This window comes from Balaenoptera physalus, assembly GCF_965194825.1.
Source record: "Balaenoptera physalus genome assembly, chromosome: 13".
Classification (NCBI taxonomy): Eukaryota; Metazoa; Chordata; class Mammalia; order Artiodactyla; family Balaenopteridae; genus Balaenoptera; species Balaenoptera physalus.
This window is the reverse complement of record NC_138892.1, coordinates 86,944,083-86,961,825: the sequence shown is the minus strand read 5'-3', so window position 1 is coordinate 86,961,825 and position 17,743 is coordinate 86,944,083. Positions and strand designations below refer to the sequence as shown.

General features: G+C 41.6%; 1 protein-coding gene across 6 annotated transcripts in view; it reads right to left on the bottom strand.

Annotated features, from left to right (window-relative positions):
- LMNTD1 (lamin tail domain containing 1) overlaps positions 1-17,743 on the bottom strand; it is a 437,115-nt gene that overhangs the window by 418,802 nt on the left and 570 nt on the right. For 2 of the 6 annotated variants that reach the window (XM_082419810.1, XM_082419814.1), the window contains exon 2: positions 10,732-10,804. The exons of the other annotated variants lie outside the window; for them this stretch is intronic. The gene's annotated coding sequence lies outside the window, so the exon portion shown is untranslated. The remainder of the gene's footprint in view (positions 1-10,731; positions 10,805-17,743) is intronic. 6 annotated transcript variants of the gene reach the window in all.

The window sequence follows — 17,743 nt, the reverse complement described above, 5'->3', positions numbered from 1 at the left end:
ATAATAAATTAGTGTTAATGTGCAACATTTTGGGGAAATGTCATTCTTTCTCATGCCATTCATTATGACGCATTTTGAGGGGAAGCAAGTCATTCACTTAAATTGTAATGAAAAGCATTTAGTATTTATTAGTGTGTAGGAGTCTTGTTCTCAAAGGGGCATTTCACAGCTATTATTCATTCAATCTCAGTTTCCCTGGGAGGGAGGGAAAGGGTGCCCAGTGAGCCAAAGTCAATGAGTTGAGTCATTGTTCAGCTCCATTCCAAAGGACTACTCAGTTTCAACTAAACCCCTTAGGTTCAAGTTAAGATTCTCTGGCTAAGACTTTTCTCTGTGATCTACTCCCACTGGAAACAGCTCAGACATCACTTATCTGGTCTCTGATCACCTTCCACCTACATGACCCTGGGACACATACATGGACAAGAAACCTTGAGGAACAAGAGCCTTCCAGGTTAAAGCAGCTGCATCTTCAGATTTCTTCTGAGATTCCCATAGTCCCCATGACAGCCAGATCTTACACCTTATTTTCAATATTCCAAGATCTTTCATTTGGTGATAGTGATGATAGAAGTCCTCCTTTCTGATTTTATCTTCATTGATCTCTATCTTTTGTACTTCCTTCACCTTACAGAAATGACACTTCGGTCTCATTTCTTTCTTAAGTCTTCTTTCTAATCCTAGCTGGTCAAGTTCCCTCTGGTTTCCCTTGCTCTACCAACCAGTCTGGACTCCAGGACAAGTGGTTTCAACACTGTCTTCTTGAACAGTCATTCCACGTGTTACCTTTTCTGGAGTCTTTCATGTTAATCTTAGCCTCTTTCAACTTCTTTTCCATCTCCACACCTAAGCTACCAAACTTTTGGGAAAGACTTCAAAACCATATCAAATACTTTTCCTCAGCAGTCCTTTCAGACACTCCAGTAGACTTTGTACAGCTTCACGCACGATGGTTACTGGTTTACCCTCCTGAAATGCCCCGTTGTTATTCCAGCTTCCTTATTCTACGTAGTTAACCTTGCCACTTAATGTTATCATGCCCTTTTTGGCCTCCCCCTTCAAATTTTCTTTGTGTGTCCACTCTTACCTTCCTCACTGTTTCAGAGGGAGCTGTGCCCCTTCTATATTCAACTTAGGCATCCCTTCAACCTTTTCTCTATTCCTTTCCTCAGCTCTCTGTCTCCTCTCTTCATCTCCATCTCTTGAATGCTTCTGTTAGGCCTACAAACACTCTCAGTATTCTATGAAAAACAGCAAGCAAGCAAGCAGACAAATGTTGGCCTCCTTTCCAGGGCAAATCTGTTTGCTCCTGGACCTCTTGAAAACTGGCAAATGCCACATTGTTTCCTAGAAATCGCTTTCTCGGGGGCCACCAATGACCTCTAGTCACCAAATCCAGTGAACTGTTTTATCTTCAGTTTACCTGATCTCTCTGACATGTCTGCTGTCACCAACTCACTCCTTGCTTGGCTTTTGGAACACCCACCGTGTTCTACCTGTGCCTTCTTTCCTCCCTTCAGGGATTCCTTCCTCTCCCAACTTATCAAAGTCATCTTCCACAGGTGCTTTCTCCAGACCTCTTTTCTCGAATCTCTTCTTGACTTCCTCAACTCCCACATTTTAAACTACTGCTTCTTGTGGATCATTCCAAAAATCTAAATTCCAACTGCCACTGGACATTTCTACCTTGAACATTCTAGAGGAAGGTTTGCAAAACTAATTCTATAAAGGACAGCTAGTAAATGTGTTAGGCTTTGCAGGCTGTACGGTCTCTGTCATGACTGCTGAACTCTCGCTGTTGTGGTGTGAAAGCAGCCACAACACATAAATGGAAGGGCATGTCTGTGTTTCAATAAAACTTTATTTATAGACACTAATATTTGAATTTCATAAAATTTTCATGTATTACGAAATACTCTTCTTCTTCAGAATTTAAAAAAATCATTTAAAAATGGAGAAGTCTTTCTTAGCTCTTAACAAAGCAGGCAGCAGGCTGGATTTGGCCCTCCGACCAGCTGACCCATCCCAGAGGCACTGCCACGGTCACATGCCCCTCAGCCATTTACTCCTCCTTCCCCATCGTGATACTGTTTCCTCTTTAAGGCTGTCTTTATTTTTGCTTTAAGTGAAGAGTTGTGTGCCGTGTAATTTCCTGCAGGTACAGACTTCTTCTAGAGTGGGCTTGGGAAAAACAAATATTAATAAAGTATTCCCATGTCCAGATAAGGAAGTGGAGGCCCAGCTTGGATCTGTCATAGAGTTGAGTAGCACTAAAGCCAGCATTAGAAGACTCTTTGGACAAAGACTCTAGATGAATTGTCACACAGCGGTCAGTTACTATAATGTGGGTTTATATATATATACATATATATATATATTTTTTAAAGCAACTTCAATTTTACTTATTTATTTATTTAATTTTATTTATTTTTTGGCTGCATTGGGTCTTCGTTGCTGTGTGCGGGCTTTTCCTAGTTGTGGCGAGCGGGGGCTACTCTTCGTTGTGGTGCGTGGGCTTCTCATTGCAGTGGCTTCTCTTGTTGCAGAGCACAGGCTCTAGGTGCGCAGGCTTCAGTAGTTGTGGCGCATGGGCTCAGTAGTTGTGGCTTGTGGGCTCTACAGTGCAGGCTCAGTAGCTGTGACGCACGGGCTTAGTTGCTCCGCGGCATGTTCTTCCCGGGCCAGGGATCTTCCCGGGCCAGGGATCGAACCCGTGTCCCCTGCATTGGCAGGCAGATTCTTAACCACTGCACCACCAGGGAAGTCCCTGTGGGTTTATATTTTTAAACACAGAAACCGAGAAGTAGAAAACCTAAGAACCTTGATTCTTTTCAGACCATATCGCATTCTATCCCACACTGCATTCTATCCATATTGCATTCTATCCCCCTTACAGAATGCTATAAGTACGTTCTCTTGTCTGACGGCTGGTTATGTCAGGCAGCCAGGAACTGGTGGAAGAGGGGAAGGAATGTTTACTAGAGCAAAGTTCCACAGATGTCAGTTTAAGGTTGAAGTAGACATCATCGTATGCATAAAGAAGATCTAGATTACACTTATCATAATCTTGATACTGGCAGACAGAGTTAAAGTCCAGTATTGCATTTAAAGAAAAAAAAAGTGGGACTTCCCTGGCGATCCAGTGGTTAAGACTCCCCACTTCGACTGCAGGGGGCGCGGGTTTGATCCCTGGTCCAGGAACTAAGATCTTGCAAACTGTGCAGCGTGGCCAAACAAAACAAAAGAAAATTTTTAAAAAATACAGTGAGATGAATTTGCTACTAGTTAAAAATATGTACAGAGAGAATGGATTATTTTCCTGTAGCTAATGCCTATTTTATCCTCTTAAATGTTTTGTCTCAGAATTCACCCAGAGTTCTGAGTTCTACGAAGAATACTGTAATATTCATTTAGTTTTTTTAATGTTATTAAGGTCGTAGATTCTTTCGTAACCCCTTTTCCTAACTCTCCCGTTTTAGGGTTTTGAGGAATGAATTCATCCCTACGTCGTTCAGGGCTTAGATGTTTGTTTTTTTAGCCATGGGCCAATTTGGCACTATTTATTTTAACTTTCATATTTTAGATTATCTTAATATATATTCTAATGGAAGAACTTTATGAAAAACCTAAATTACAAATGTTACTTTACTTTGTGAGAAAAACGAAGCCACCAACAAATACACAAAAATATTCAGCAAAGAAGTACCATTAGATACACCAATTGTGGTATAAAAAATAAACCATGAATATGTGTGTGATTCTACCCTCATTCCAATTTATAATTCTTTTTTGAAATTCAATGATGTTAACCTTGCTTTATTCTTCTTTCACTATTGTATTATAACGTGACCCTGGAAGAATTTTGTTTCTTGAGACTGCATTTGATCATAAGCAGAATTTGGCCCTAATTAAAATGGGATTATTATGGGATACTATATCAAACAAATGTGCTTCTGAGGTGGGTATTCTTTTACTTGTTTTCCTTTAATAGATATAATGCAAGCCAGAACATATTACTCCTTTCAAATAACAACTCTTTGGAAAACATGTCTGGTTTTGGTAAACAGACTCTTATGTTTGAATCGAGGATTAAATTAGCCTTATCCATTTCTTAATATATAGAGAAATACACTAGCAGAATCAAAAAAAAATGTCTAGAGTTTTGTTTTTGGAAGAAAATTACTTTTTGCTTATGTAGTTTTTGATTATTCAGTATATTTTGGTAAAATACTTTACAATAGGACATCTTGTAAAATAATTTTTGTAGTAGTTTTATAGAGTAGGCTAAACTGCTGTAAGAAAAAGAGCCCCAAAATGCAGTGGCTCAAAGAACAATGAAGTTCATTTGTCTCCCAGGTAACAGTGCAAGACAAGTGTCCCAGCTTGGTGGGCAGCTCTGCTCCAGCCAGTCACTGGAGACCCAGGCTGGTAATAACTCTGCCATCCACAGTTGGCTTGCAGGGTTGCTCTGGTCCAGGTGGCTACGTGGGGGAAAGAGAGGGAGTCTCAGGCCAGGGAGATCCTCTTAAGCAGATAAGGCAGAAGTTCCTCGAATCACTTGTACTCGTATTCCATTGGCAAGTACCCACTCCCATGGCCACACCTAGCTACAAGGCAGACTGGAAAATACAGTCTCTCCACGTGCCCAGGAAGAGGGGAAAAACAGAAAATGGTGTACAACTGCAGTCTCTGCGTATCTCTGGTTATGAAAAATTATGAATTACCAACAATACGCATCTCAAGGTCTCTAGAACGTTATACAAAACACAATAAAATGTAAGAAATAAACAGGTTAATTTTCCTGTATTATGAAAATATTCAACAAGGTAAAAACCAAGTCAGCTCTCTTTGATTTTATGTCACCACGTCAAAAAGATTTTTTTTGTACCAAACACAGAGAGGAAATACCCAACTTAAAATAAATCATGTTCTAAAAGCTGGGAATTCATTTTCTCATAGAAACAATGTTCTAAAAATGGCCAGGTTCCAAAATTACTTCAAAAGGGCTCATTTACCTCCTGTGGTACATCTGCATTGAAAAGGCAGTGGAACGCAACACGGTAGTTTAGCACTCAAAACGTGAGCTAGAAATAATTTTTTAAAATATTTTTAACATGGAAATTAAGTTTAATTAGAGAAGGACGAGGTGAGGGCCGTGGGGAGTGGGAAATGAATACTTTAATGCAAAGTCAAAGCGAACTTTCAGACGTATTCTGGCAGTGGTTCTTTAGTTTGAAAACACACCAAAATGTGTTTTCCTCCTTCGAGGTTAATCATAAGCAAAATGAATATGCTTATCAGCCATGCATTACAGGTAGATTTTTGGAACAAAATGGGAGGGAGAATATAATGAACAGAGGTGTAGGAGGAGAGAAGTCTATAAGGTAACCAAGAAAGAGAAGGGAAGGGAGGAAGAATCTCATATGCTCATGTCTCTAGTCTACAAGGTATAAAGAAAGAGCTAAACAGAGGGAAAGACAAAGATGAGGGTGGAGAAAAGGAACCAAGACTGACATAGGCATGATCTCTCAGGGGGGAAGGATGGGGACAACTTGGGATTGAGTTTTCCCTGACCCCATCTCCAGGAATTTGATTACTGCCTGCAGTGAGGGTCTCAGATTAGAAGAGGCAGCATGCAAGCAACCACGGCTAGAGAAAGAATGTTCGCCATCTAAGAGGAATTTAGGGAGTGACTGACTTCTATTTCACTTTTTGTTAATTGGCACAGGAGAGTTCGTGGTTTAAAATTAAGAAAAGGAAAACATATCAAAATGAAAATTAGAAGAATCTTCATGGCAGAAAAGATACATCTGAACAGGGCCCTGATGAAGACACTCCTTTGCATCTTTGAAGTACACATTTGTTTTCTTCTTTGCAGCTGTTCTATTTCATTACAACTTAATAGTTCCCCTACTGCGTGCAGCATGACTTCTGAAATGCTTGATCTTGAGTAAAAAGGCAATTTTGAGCAGCTTGATCTGGGGGTAAGTCCTGTGTCTTAAGTACAGTGGAAGGCTGTTCCCGGTGAGCCTGACTGACTGCTCACAGCCCATTGATTGTGGAGCTCACCAAGGGATGTGGTTTCTCTCGCTTGACAACCACACGTACTATAATCAGAGAGACATGACATGGGGCTCCTCTGAAATTGCCTCGAATTGCCTTCCAAGCAGTACTTGGTCTAACAGTGGCTCTGGCAATAAGGAACCATCGCCATAGGTATCGAAAGCCCCCCCAGCCTTTTTGAAGCCTGAATACGAAAAAATGATTTCTTTAACTTCTGAAAATGAAAGCACCATTTGAAAATAAATACAAATTCTCAAATTGGCTGCAAACTAATCAAATGCCTTTTGTGGTTTCAGAGAATATGAAGACAACCCCAAACATGTTAACACAATTTCACAAATTTCTCTTATCCCAGCTTACTGTTGTCTTAAGTATTTTGCAGAGAGATACAAGTTTATGAGACAAGGAATCGACATGAAGTTTAATAAATATAAGTGTTTGTTTGTATTCCATCTTGAGTCTTAACTCTGAGCCTAATTAGCTGCGTTATCTTGAGCAGGTCCTCAGACATCTCTGGATTTGATTCCTCAGCCGGAAATCGAAGGGATTGGATGAGATGAGCTCTAAGAGCCCTTCCAGCTCGGCAGGCAGTAATTCAAGTTTTTTCAGCTTCAGTTGTGCCGTGACAGGGGACTTTACTGGGTTTTGGGAAGATGGAGCTACTGCTTCACGCCTATGCAATACTGCCCTGAACAGACATGTCACAGCTGCTCTGGTTCCTTCTGACAGAGGCTGCTTGGATGGGCATGAAGCCAGTGAAATTCCAGCAATAAAGACTTTTGGAAAAGCTGCCATGTGACTCTTAAGGTTTTCCACTATAACCTGAAGACCCTCAGCCAACTTTACAAAGTGATGAACAGGCATTCCCAGTCAACACAAAGAAACCCTTCAACCATGGCTCAGCCCCTCCCTGCCACTGGAGCTCTCACTCAGAACGCTAATGCCAAAATACTGGTTTACCAGTATTTTTCATTTGCAGTAATAACCTCTGAGTGAGGAGGTTTATCAGCAGAATGGACCCAAAACAAAAACAAATAAGCGCATGAAGAAACTTTTCTGTCTCATGTTGGCCCGCCTGGCACCGGTGCTCATTTCTGAATCATCACCAGGGCATCAGTGCCCTCCCTCCCGCTCCTGAGAAGCTGGGTTTCTGGTCTCACACTTGACTCCCTGTCCCACCATGAGACAGATTCGGGAAAGCCATCTCACTAAAAGATCAGGCCTCTGACATGAAACTTCTGATTTCAATAGTAAGAGTAAGGATAAAGGCTACCTTGAACTGGGGCCTACTCTAGGTCAGATCACTCTATTTGGTAAACATTCTTTTTTTTTTTGAATTTTTGAATTTTATTTATTTTTTCATACAGCAGGTTCTTATTAGTTGCCTATTTTATACGTATTAGTGTATGTAGGTCAATCCCCATCTCCCAGTTCATCCCACCACCACCACCACCACCGTCACCACCACAGGCAGAAACTGAGGCCCAGACAGATAAAATAAACTGCCCAAAGTCAGCCCCACCGGCCCCACCCTAGATGCTAATCCACTCACTTCACAGTTTACCCGGAGCCATCTACAGGGCTCTGTCCTCTGGGGTGGGTGACAGTAGCCAGGAGGATGAAGAAGGGTTAGAAACTGACAACCAGCATCAGAAGACTTCAATATATTTCATTCTCAGAGAGTCTATCCTTTTGATAATTGTCCTCACTGAGGCTCGGGTCTCTGAAGGGAGCTCTGAAAAGTGCATTAATTTGCTTTTCATTTATCTAACAAAAAGACTCACTCAAGCACCTCTTACATGCACGGTAACTACTGAACTGGCTGCTGGAGAGGAGGTCTGAAAGGAGAGGAGGGCGCGCCAACATGCTGCGCTCGCCCTAGGAGGATCAGAGTCCTGTACGGCAGCCCGTCAGCCCTCCTTTAAAGCCATGTAACCTCCCAACGCATCTTCTCTTCTGCCTGTGTTACCTTCTGCCGACATTAAGAAATTAGAATTATTAAATAATTCTAATTAATAAATAAGAATTTTTTCCTCTCAATTTTAGAAATTTGAATTTTAATCATTCATGTGAATTTTTCACTATCTCTAAAATATACCCTAAGGATGTCCTTGAGTGCTCACAGTAAACTATTTGTTATGTGCAAAGTAGTTCTTCCCCCAAATCACCACTTCTTCCCTTTTCCAACTCCAGCCTCTTAAGAAAAACAGAAATTAAAATCACCTGCCTTGACTGACACTGCCATGGGGTCTCCAACGGTTTCCTTTTTCTGCATAACACCCAGGCCTGGGGGTTGATTGCCAAGGACTGGAATTTTAGCTCCCATATTTCATTTTGTCTTGCTTGTTTTGCTTTTGTTTTTAATAACTCTTTTTTATCCCCTTATTTGCTTCTACATGAAATGGCCAGACAGAACTAGACCCCTTACCTACATGGACCCCCAGAGTACAATCACAATTATTCTTTTATTACAGGAGTAGGGAAACTGACATGCTACTCATCTTTGATTAAGTTCTGACACTTGGTTCTAATAAACAGTGGTTTTTGTTTTAACCAACACTTCGCTAGGGAACAGCAGGTGCTAAAATTAAAACACAGAACCAGAAAAACATCTCTGCCCTGAGGAGAATAAAAAGATTTCCTTCTTCTGACTTACTCTCTGAAGCTACCCGGGGCTGAATTGATTATCTACTTCTGTCTAGAATCACTGAAGTATTATGCAGTTTTTTTCTGCAGTTTGACATGCTGTCATGACCCCTATTAGTATGTGGACATCCCAGTTTTGAGGGCAACACGTAACACGAGGCTATTTCTTCAAAGGGCATCCACTCTTCGTCTGTTTATTTGTTATAAAGCTCTAGTGGCCCATACTGCTCACAGGATAATGACTTTTTTGGAAACCAATGCTTAGAAATCAATATATAAATTGAATGCTACGAGTGAAGTCACAGAATAAGGTAAAAAATAAATAACAGAATCATATTCACTGAATATTATGTTCGTGGTACAAATTAAGCCTAACTCAATTTTTTTTTTCCTGGATTTTTTAGTTGGATTTTTTTTTTTTTAATTTATTTTTGGCTGTGTTGGGTCTTCGTTTCTGTGCGAGGGCTTTCTCTAGTTGCGGCAAGTGGGGGCCACTCTTCATCGTGGTGCGCGGGCCTCTCACTATCGCGGCCTCTCTTGTTGCGGAACACAGGCTCCAGACGCGCAGGCTCAGTCGTTGTGGCTCACGGGCCTATTTGCTCCGCGGCATGTGGGATCTTCCCGGACCAGGGCTCGAACCCGTGTCCCCTGCATTGGCAGGCAGACTCTCAACCACTGCGCCACCAGGGAAGCCCTTTAGTTGGATTTTTGAACTGCTGTTTGGGTCATTATTAGAAGCTGGAACAAGCCTATTCTGCCATGTCTCTTCTCTTTCAGTGACACCAATTATTTCAATTTATGATTCATACATTCAAAATATTAGAGCTAGATGTGACATATAAGGTAATTCTAGAAGTCCTTGCTGTAAGAACAATGCAGCCCCACCTGGATGTCCGGCCCTCTTGGAATAAACACACGGAGGGTACACAGGGAACAGTGGAAGAGGAAAGACCTCTGTCAGACCACGCTTCCACCTTAGAAAGGCCCAGGAAGGCAAAGGGACTCACCCAGGGTGAAAAAGCTTATTAAGCAGAAGAACTAGCACTCACTGGGCTATTTCCTAGGATGGTCCCTTACCTGGTAAAAGACACATAAGACCAGGAATGTCCTTGAGAATGCACACTGTTGTCTTAGCCATAGTTCACCTGTGGGTTATGTGCCCAATTTGCTTGTAAACTGACTTGGAAACATCAATAATTCTCAAATAGTAGGTTAACTTATTTTGCTGGGTGAGCAGTCCATGACGAGGAAGCTGTGACGCTGCTGGGGCTGCCTGATCTTCACTCCCCAGCCCTCACCCTCAGCACGCTCTGGGCACCAGGTGGAAGGAACCCGCCTAACCCAGACCTCAATTTGCAATTCCATTCTAATCTTTGCACCTGAACCTTTGCCAGTTCTATGCTTCATTCTCTCAGCCCTTTTTGAGTCTTGCCTCACTCTAATTACAGTGGTTAAAGAGTACGGATTTTGAAGTCAGACTTCCTGGGTTTGGATCCCAGCTCTGCCGCTATCTAATGATGGACTCTTGAGTAAATTACTTAATCTCTCTCTGTTTTGGCTTCCTAGTCTATAAAATGGGTATAACAGTATACCCGATAGGGTTGTTGTATTTAAAAAGTTATTATATGAGAGGTATTTAGAACAATGTTTGGCACAGAGTATACTGAATCGGAATATTATAATTACTGGCTTTGTTTAAAGTATATTCTCACCTACAAGCCTGTAGATGATGATGATAATAATAGTAATAATAATGGCAACAACAACACTTATGTACCAGGCACTGTGCTGAACGCTTTACACACATTACTCCAGTTAATCACAGTAAGTCTTTACATGCTACTAATATCATCCTCTTCTCTTCTACCCCTTATTTTTTGCAGATAAGGAAACTAAGGTCTCAAGTAGTAAGAAGCACAGTCAGGACTTGAACCAAAATCTGTCTTGGTATCTTCCCAATCTTTCTGAGAAAAGAGCCTTAGAGTTCTTTTAAAGTTCTTTGACTTAAATGGGTTGCCTTACCTCCCATACAGGTCAGGAAGACTGGAATCCCTACATAGGCTGAAGGGCAGCAGCAGGAAGGGAAGGGTCTCTCCTGGAAGATGTCAGGCATAAGACGATGACACCATTAATGTCTTAACCAGCCCATCCTGCCTTCCACCGTGTCACACGGCACCCATGTGGGCTGTACTGCTGAGGCCACCCGGACCCCTTACTTATTTGAGTACAGTATTAGAAAATGTTCTGATTCCAGCCAAAGTGGTATTATTTGTAATCTCAATGTCAGTAGTTCTGGGGAGTCATTTATTTCTACCCCAGCCTTAGGGTAAAGGGAACATCTCTTCCTTTCCCAGATTAGAAAAAAAAAAAATTATGATTTTCCTCCCTTCCTTCAGAGCCTGTAATAGCCAGTATTTTGCACTCTTGCTTCACACTCACCTATTCTCAGTTGTCAGTGTATCTTCCATTAGTCTAAACTGGTGTCTTCAGCGGAAGGTCTGGGGCTGAAGGACCAGGGGAGAGAGAGAAGGAAAGTGCCCAAGTTTGCTAGAGGAACACCATGCACAGCCTTGTCCCTCTTCCTGTACCACCTGCCCACACGTGTACCTCCTCTGGGGCTCTCTGCCCCCTTCACTCCCACACTGTACCCCAGAGCCTTCACCCAGCACCTCCCAGGACAGCCTTTGGGTGCCCCCCTGAAATGCAGGTGAATCAACAGCATGGCCTCTGTATTTCCCAAAGACCCACCCGTGGCACCCACGCTACACCTGGCTCATGGGGCTACATTTAGGAAGGGGAATAGCATGGGAAGGATTTTCACTCTATTCCCTTTCCCCACACCCACCATCATACTTAGCCGTCAAACTGTTAGAAGGTGTTGCAAAGCTGAAGTTGAATGTTTGTTATATTAAGAGTGGTGGAAAAAAGAATCTGAGAAAGAAAAAAATAATTTTATATATATATATAAAATTGAATCACTTTGCTGTACACCTGAAACTAACACAAAATTGTAAATCAACTATAATTAAAAAAAAAAAAGAGTGGCAGAAAAGCTGTTTGAAGACAGACAAACACAGCTCCAGCGACCAGGGGAAATAGAAACCCTAGTGGGCAGCTGAGAGACTGACAGAGGAAAGATAAGCAAGCAAGTACATTTCTAGGGCCAGTGGAAGAGGACAAAGGGGGAGGTTAGCAAGTGGCCTCAGTCATAAGCCTTAACCCAAAGGTCCCCTTGTCCCATCCCAGCCTGTCTGGATCTATCCTAAATTTCCCTAACATCCTTAGTTCCTTCCTTACTGGGCACTTCGCCTCAGTCCCTGAAGCCACCACCAGCTGCCACTGCTTGGCACGAAAGGTAGGTGAGGAGAGAGGGAGTTCCCAAGCCTGTGCTGGAAGAAGAGATGGGCTCCTCACATTCCTAGTTGTGTTCTGAGCATACTTTCCTTTAGAGACAAGGCCACACGTGGTGCTTGGTCTCCGCAGTACTTTTAGTAGTATGCTTCGGTTGTTACAGGATCCTTAAGGGTTGGGTGTGGAGCTCTAACCTATCCATATATGATGTGTCATGGGTACGGTCGGTACCCTTCTCAGATCCCTTCCTTGGGCCAGTATGTGCATCCCTAGCTGCTGTGTTGGCTGCTAAATGCAGCTGCCTCTTTCTCAGAGAACCACCTTTGCCCATGGGGGGAATGGGAGGTGCCTTGCCTTAGGGGTTACCACCAACCTACAGCCAATGAGTGACTGATAATAGGAGTGCAAAAGGCCAGTCTCTTTGCCCCAAGGGACAAATTCCTGCTCTAGAGTTCCCCACAAGATCATGCTAAAGCTGGTCTCCAGCTGAGGCCTTGTCTTGTCTTTGCTTTTATCCCCCTTACCCTATGCTACCTCCCTCGTTCCCCTTCTCCTGAGGCACACCCTCAATAAGTCACTTGCACAAGAATGCCTGTCTCAGGCTCTGCTTCCAGAGAACCTGATCTAAGATACATGCTCATTTCATGTTTATTAGAGGTCCTTTATTGTCACCAGAGCAATATATCTCTGAGGAAACCAAGGCTGAGAAGAGGAGCAGCTTGACAGGACCCTAAGGCAAATTTGGACATACAACACAACTCAATTTATAATATTCCTGGGCCTACGCCTAAATGAAGATTTATTTATTCATACTCTAAGGTAATTTTTCTCTTTCTACAGAATATGAGTTATTATACTTATTAAAAGAATTAGATGTGTAGCATTTATTATTAATCAATACATTTGTTATAATTCTTTCAAATGTGGCTGGATGATTCTAAATTATTTTATAATAATTATTCTTACTATGATCATATAAATCTCACATTTTAAATCAGTTGTTGGGTTGTTTTCCCTTCAAGAACTATGAACTCTGTTACCGTGAATGATTGGGTCCCTGATAATGAGGCTCTGGTTAATCCAGCAGTGTTATAAACAGATCAAATTTCCAGTTGGCAATTAATAAAGATATAATTAAACACATAAAGGCAAAGCAGAAGATAATTTAATCTTTCTGCTATGATTCAGGAGTCATATTGGGGACATCATTATAAACCTCAATTATAGCATTGGAGAAGTGTAGGGAGATTGGTGAGTGGCATTCAGGTGGAAAGAATGCCAGACAGTCCAGGTTTTACTGCACGTATTTACAAAGATGCAACTTCTTAACATCAGGCACCACATTCACTGTTTTTCCCCAGTATTCGGATCCTAGTATAGGCTCTTGTGGAGTCCCCCATAGTTAATCTCAGCTGACTAAATCCATTCTTCTAGCCTACAATTAAAAAACCAAGACTTTGGCCTTCCCTGGTGGCGCAGTGGTTGAGAATCTGCCTGCCAATGCAGGGGACACGGGTTCGAGCCCTGGTCTGGGAGGATCCCACATGCCGCGGAGCAACTGGGCCCTTGAGCCACAACTACTGAGCCTGCGCGTCTGGAGCCTGTGCTCCACAACAAGAGAGGCCGCGATAGTGAGAGGCCTGCGCACTGCGATGAAGAGTGGCCCCCACTTGCCACAACTGGAGAAAGCCCTCTCACAGAAACGAAGACCCAACACAGCCATAAATAAATTAATTAATTAAATAAATAAACCCAAAAGTTTAAAAAAAAAAAACAAACCAAGACTTTCATTTTCATAGGATTATCCTCTCAAAATACGTCTGCCTAAATAAGAAGTCAATCATATTTTAAATCTTATTTCTGAATATATTTGTATTTATTCCTTTTGGTATAACCTGTTATAGTTTCCATTTATAGCTTATGCTTTATTTTCTTTCTATACTGTACTTCTCTATTTAACAAAATAAAATTTTCATCACCCTCCTGCTCCATCAAATTACTGGAGGGTCCTTTAAGGAGTTATTTATGACTTGGTCTCTAAACATTTTATTATTTTTTTAACAAGAAATTATCATTAAATTAAAAATTCCTACAGATCTGAGAACTGTTGGTTGTTTCTAAAAAGGCCCTTTATGTGGGTCAAATAAATCACAATATTTATAGATCTTCGCAGTATTTCAGTATGTGTACAAGATCTTCACTAGGAATGGTGAAGAAAACCACATTTAATTGCTTTCTACACACGTATACTGAAGAGAAGAGGAGAGATGATTTTTTTTTTCCTTCCAAACTTGTCAGTAACAGTGACTAAATGCAGGCTTGGTAAGATAGGCTGAATAACTTTAAATGATCCCATTTGTACAAATTTTAGTACATGACTTCAGGCTTCAAGGTAGCCTTGATATCACAAGATTGTTGCTGTAACTCCAGCTATTACATCTGTGTTTCAGGCAAAAATAGTGCTTGAGTCAGCCCTGCTCATAAATGAGGACACACAAATGAGTTTTCCTGAAAGGCCCATATCCACATGGTCAATACTTAGTAACCCCTATTTGCAAGGAAGATTGTGAAAGAAAACTTCTCACTGGGCACAAAATCAGGTTTCTATTACTAAGAAAGGAGTGGAGAAAGGGAATGGGATAGGTAACTAGCATTATCTACCTAATTTTCTCTTTTAGCATCTGTTTCCTCAGATGGCCTGTGAGGTCATATTAATATTAATTTTGTCATATTAATTCTTGTAAGCCCAGAACCAGCACAATACCATATTTATTATGTTTATAAATTAATGACGAAAATGGAACTCTCAGCTCGTTATAGGTTAGAAGGAGGAAGATCCCAGGCAAGTATAACAGATGAGTAGGTGACATGAGTTTACTGCATTTATACTATCATTCATTCATTTAATTGTTATTTCAACTAATATTAATTGAGTTCCCAGTCTGAGCCAGGCCCTGTGTCAGGCATGGGGGATATAGCAATAAATACAACAGAGCCCCTGGCTTTAAGAAGGGGGTGGGGGTGGGGGTGGGGCGAAGTTGGAGGAGGATAGCCAGGGCTCCACTGGTAAACAAGCAATTTCAGGGTCACATGGTAAGAGAACTGAGGAGTGGTCCTGAACCACCATTTGAGGTTAGTAAGCTGTAAGTAGTCTGGGTGAAACACAGAGTGCGGACAGAAGCAGCAAAAGAGAAGGGAAGATAGGTGGGAGTAGCCAATAAAGAAATGTGTAAGTTATACTCAGAAGTCCATAATTTACTCCTTCCAGCACACATACCTACTTGTTTCTGACAAAATTTGTTTCTCCCTTGGACTTCCTCATGAACGGATTTCCCGACACGTGGCCCTTAACGGATCTGACCCACTAACAAGCTTCTTCTGGCCTAAACTGTAGTCACAACTGTGTTCCATGGGCCTTATCTGAGCATGGTACAACTGTTCTTCCCAGCATCCCATCTTACAAGGTGGTGTTCCCTGGTGGACCTGTTTGGGAAGTGCTGGTCCAGATACATATTTCTCAAGCTTAGCAATATGATTCCACTGACACAAAAAAGAAAAAGTTGCCAGGGATTACCAGAGAAAGGAATTTATCCCCAGGAAGAGCAGATGGGAACTTGGTTTCTTATTGTGTTAACACGTTGGGTTTCAGTTACATGGGTCACCAGAGGGTTATAGGGTTAGTTGAACTAATGAGTCACCACTTCAGCAATGACACAGTCAAAAAAGTTATCCAAATGACAACTTCACTAGTAATGAAGACAACATCTTTTCTTCCTGCAAATAATTCAATTCAGTTCATAACATATATGGCTAGAGATGTATCTACATCAATTCCTATTTTCTTTGCCTAGCTTAGAGAAAGAGACATCCTCCTAACAATGAAGCAGAAGTCACAAAGAGAGCGAGAGATTTAAAGATGCTATGCTGTGGCCTTGAAGATGGAAGAAGAGGTCACAAGCCAAGGGATGCAGAAGCTGGAAAAGGCAAGGAAATGGATTCTCCCCTAGAGCCTCCAGAAGGAAAACAGCCCCCACCTTGATTTTAGGATTTCTGATCTCTAAAACTGTTAGATAACACATTCTTATTGTTATTAGCCACTAAGTTTGTGGTAACTTGCTTATAGTTAGCAGTAGGAAACTGATAATACATTCAATATGTCTCTAGGTGCTGACCCCGCTTGTTCATTCTCTTTGCTCTCCATGTATGTCTCTCTCCCTCCGGATTCTCCTCTTTTCTGAATCCATCCTCTCAGATTCTTTTCTTGAAAATCAAATCTGATTACGTTACAGGGCTTGAAGTGCATGAATACTCACTCATCTAGTTAGGTTACTTTCAGGGAATATAATCAGAAAGCAGAAGTAAGGGTCGTTTACAAATCCTGCCAAGGACATTTGGTGTGATCTCAGGAAGGCTTAACAGGGATGTGATTATGGCTAAGAAAGCTCAAAACAAATTATACTATATGCTGAAGAAAGAATGCATTAACCACATGGGGCTGAGGTAGGGAAGAGATTTTTCTGGGTTTATCCGGGCTGGACAGAGGTAACTTCACTGACTTCTGCAGCCACCAGTAAGGCACACTCTGATTTGGAGGTGGGGATACCTCACCAGGTACCTGGATCCTAGTAAGTGCTTCCCCTCAATAGTGGACACAGATATTTAATCATAGCAAATTTCATCTTGATTTAAATGCTGGTGACATGAAAGGTAGCTGTCATGAGTCAGTCAACTTGTTCACCTCCGGATGCATGACAAAGTCGAGGTCAGGACCCTCCTGGTGACCAACAGAAACTAGATTAAGGTTCTTCTACTTGGTAAGATCCTGAGTCCTGGTTTAACAATAGCCACACTCCTTCCTGTTATCACTCATCCCTGTTTCAAGACCTCCATAAAAGAAGGATGACTGTGGCTGATTCATTTTGTTGTGCAGTGGAGGCTAACACAACGTTGTAAAGCAACCATACTCCAATAAAAAGTAATAATAATAATAAAAAAAAAAGAAGGATGACTATCACAGCAAAAAAAGGGAGGAAGGTCCTAAAAAAGACGGAGGGGTCAACATTGGCAAATGCCACAAAGGGCACCAGAAGATGGGGACTGAATTTTTCCATTAGATTTGGCAATTAGGCAGTGACTGACGTTACTCAGTGGAGTTAAAGGTTGACAAGGGAATGAGAGCTTAGGAAATGTTAACATTAAGGCTGGAAAACTCCTCAGGGAAGAGGAGCCATGCCCTACAGAGTCCCTTAAAAAGTTCCCTCGGGCTTTACACTTGAATCATAGAGAACTTTTCTTGTCCCCAAATCCTCCAAATGTTGATTAGCCTAAGTTGAGTCTTACCATCCCTCTCCTCAGTTCACCTCTGAGGTAGAGGAACTAATGAGCTGTGCAATAACTAAAGGGCAAAATAAAAAGAGGAAGAAACAAAAAGCCTACAAACCCAAACTCCAAACAAAACAAACCAAGCCCTGAGTAAGACGAGCGGTAACAAGTTGTGCTTCAAATGTAATATTTCCGTTTCGATGATTAAAAAAGCAAAAAAGCAAAAAAAAACAAAAAAACCCCCAAAAACCGAGTGTCTGGAGAATCAAAAGTGACATTTTATAATTGGAATGCTTCCTTGCACCTCATCCATTATTCATCCTCATCCCATTTCCCTACAAACTGATAGCTGTTCCTGAGT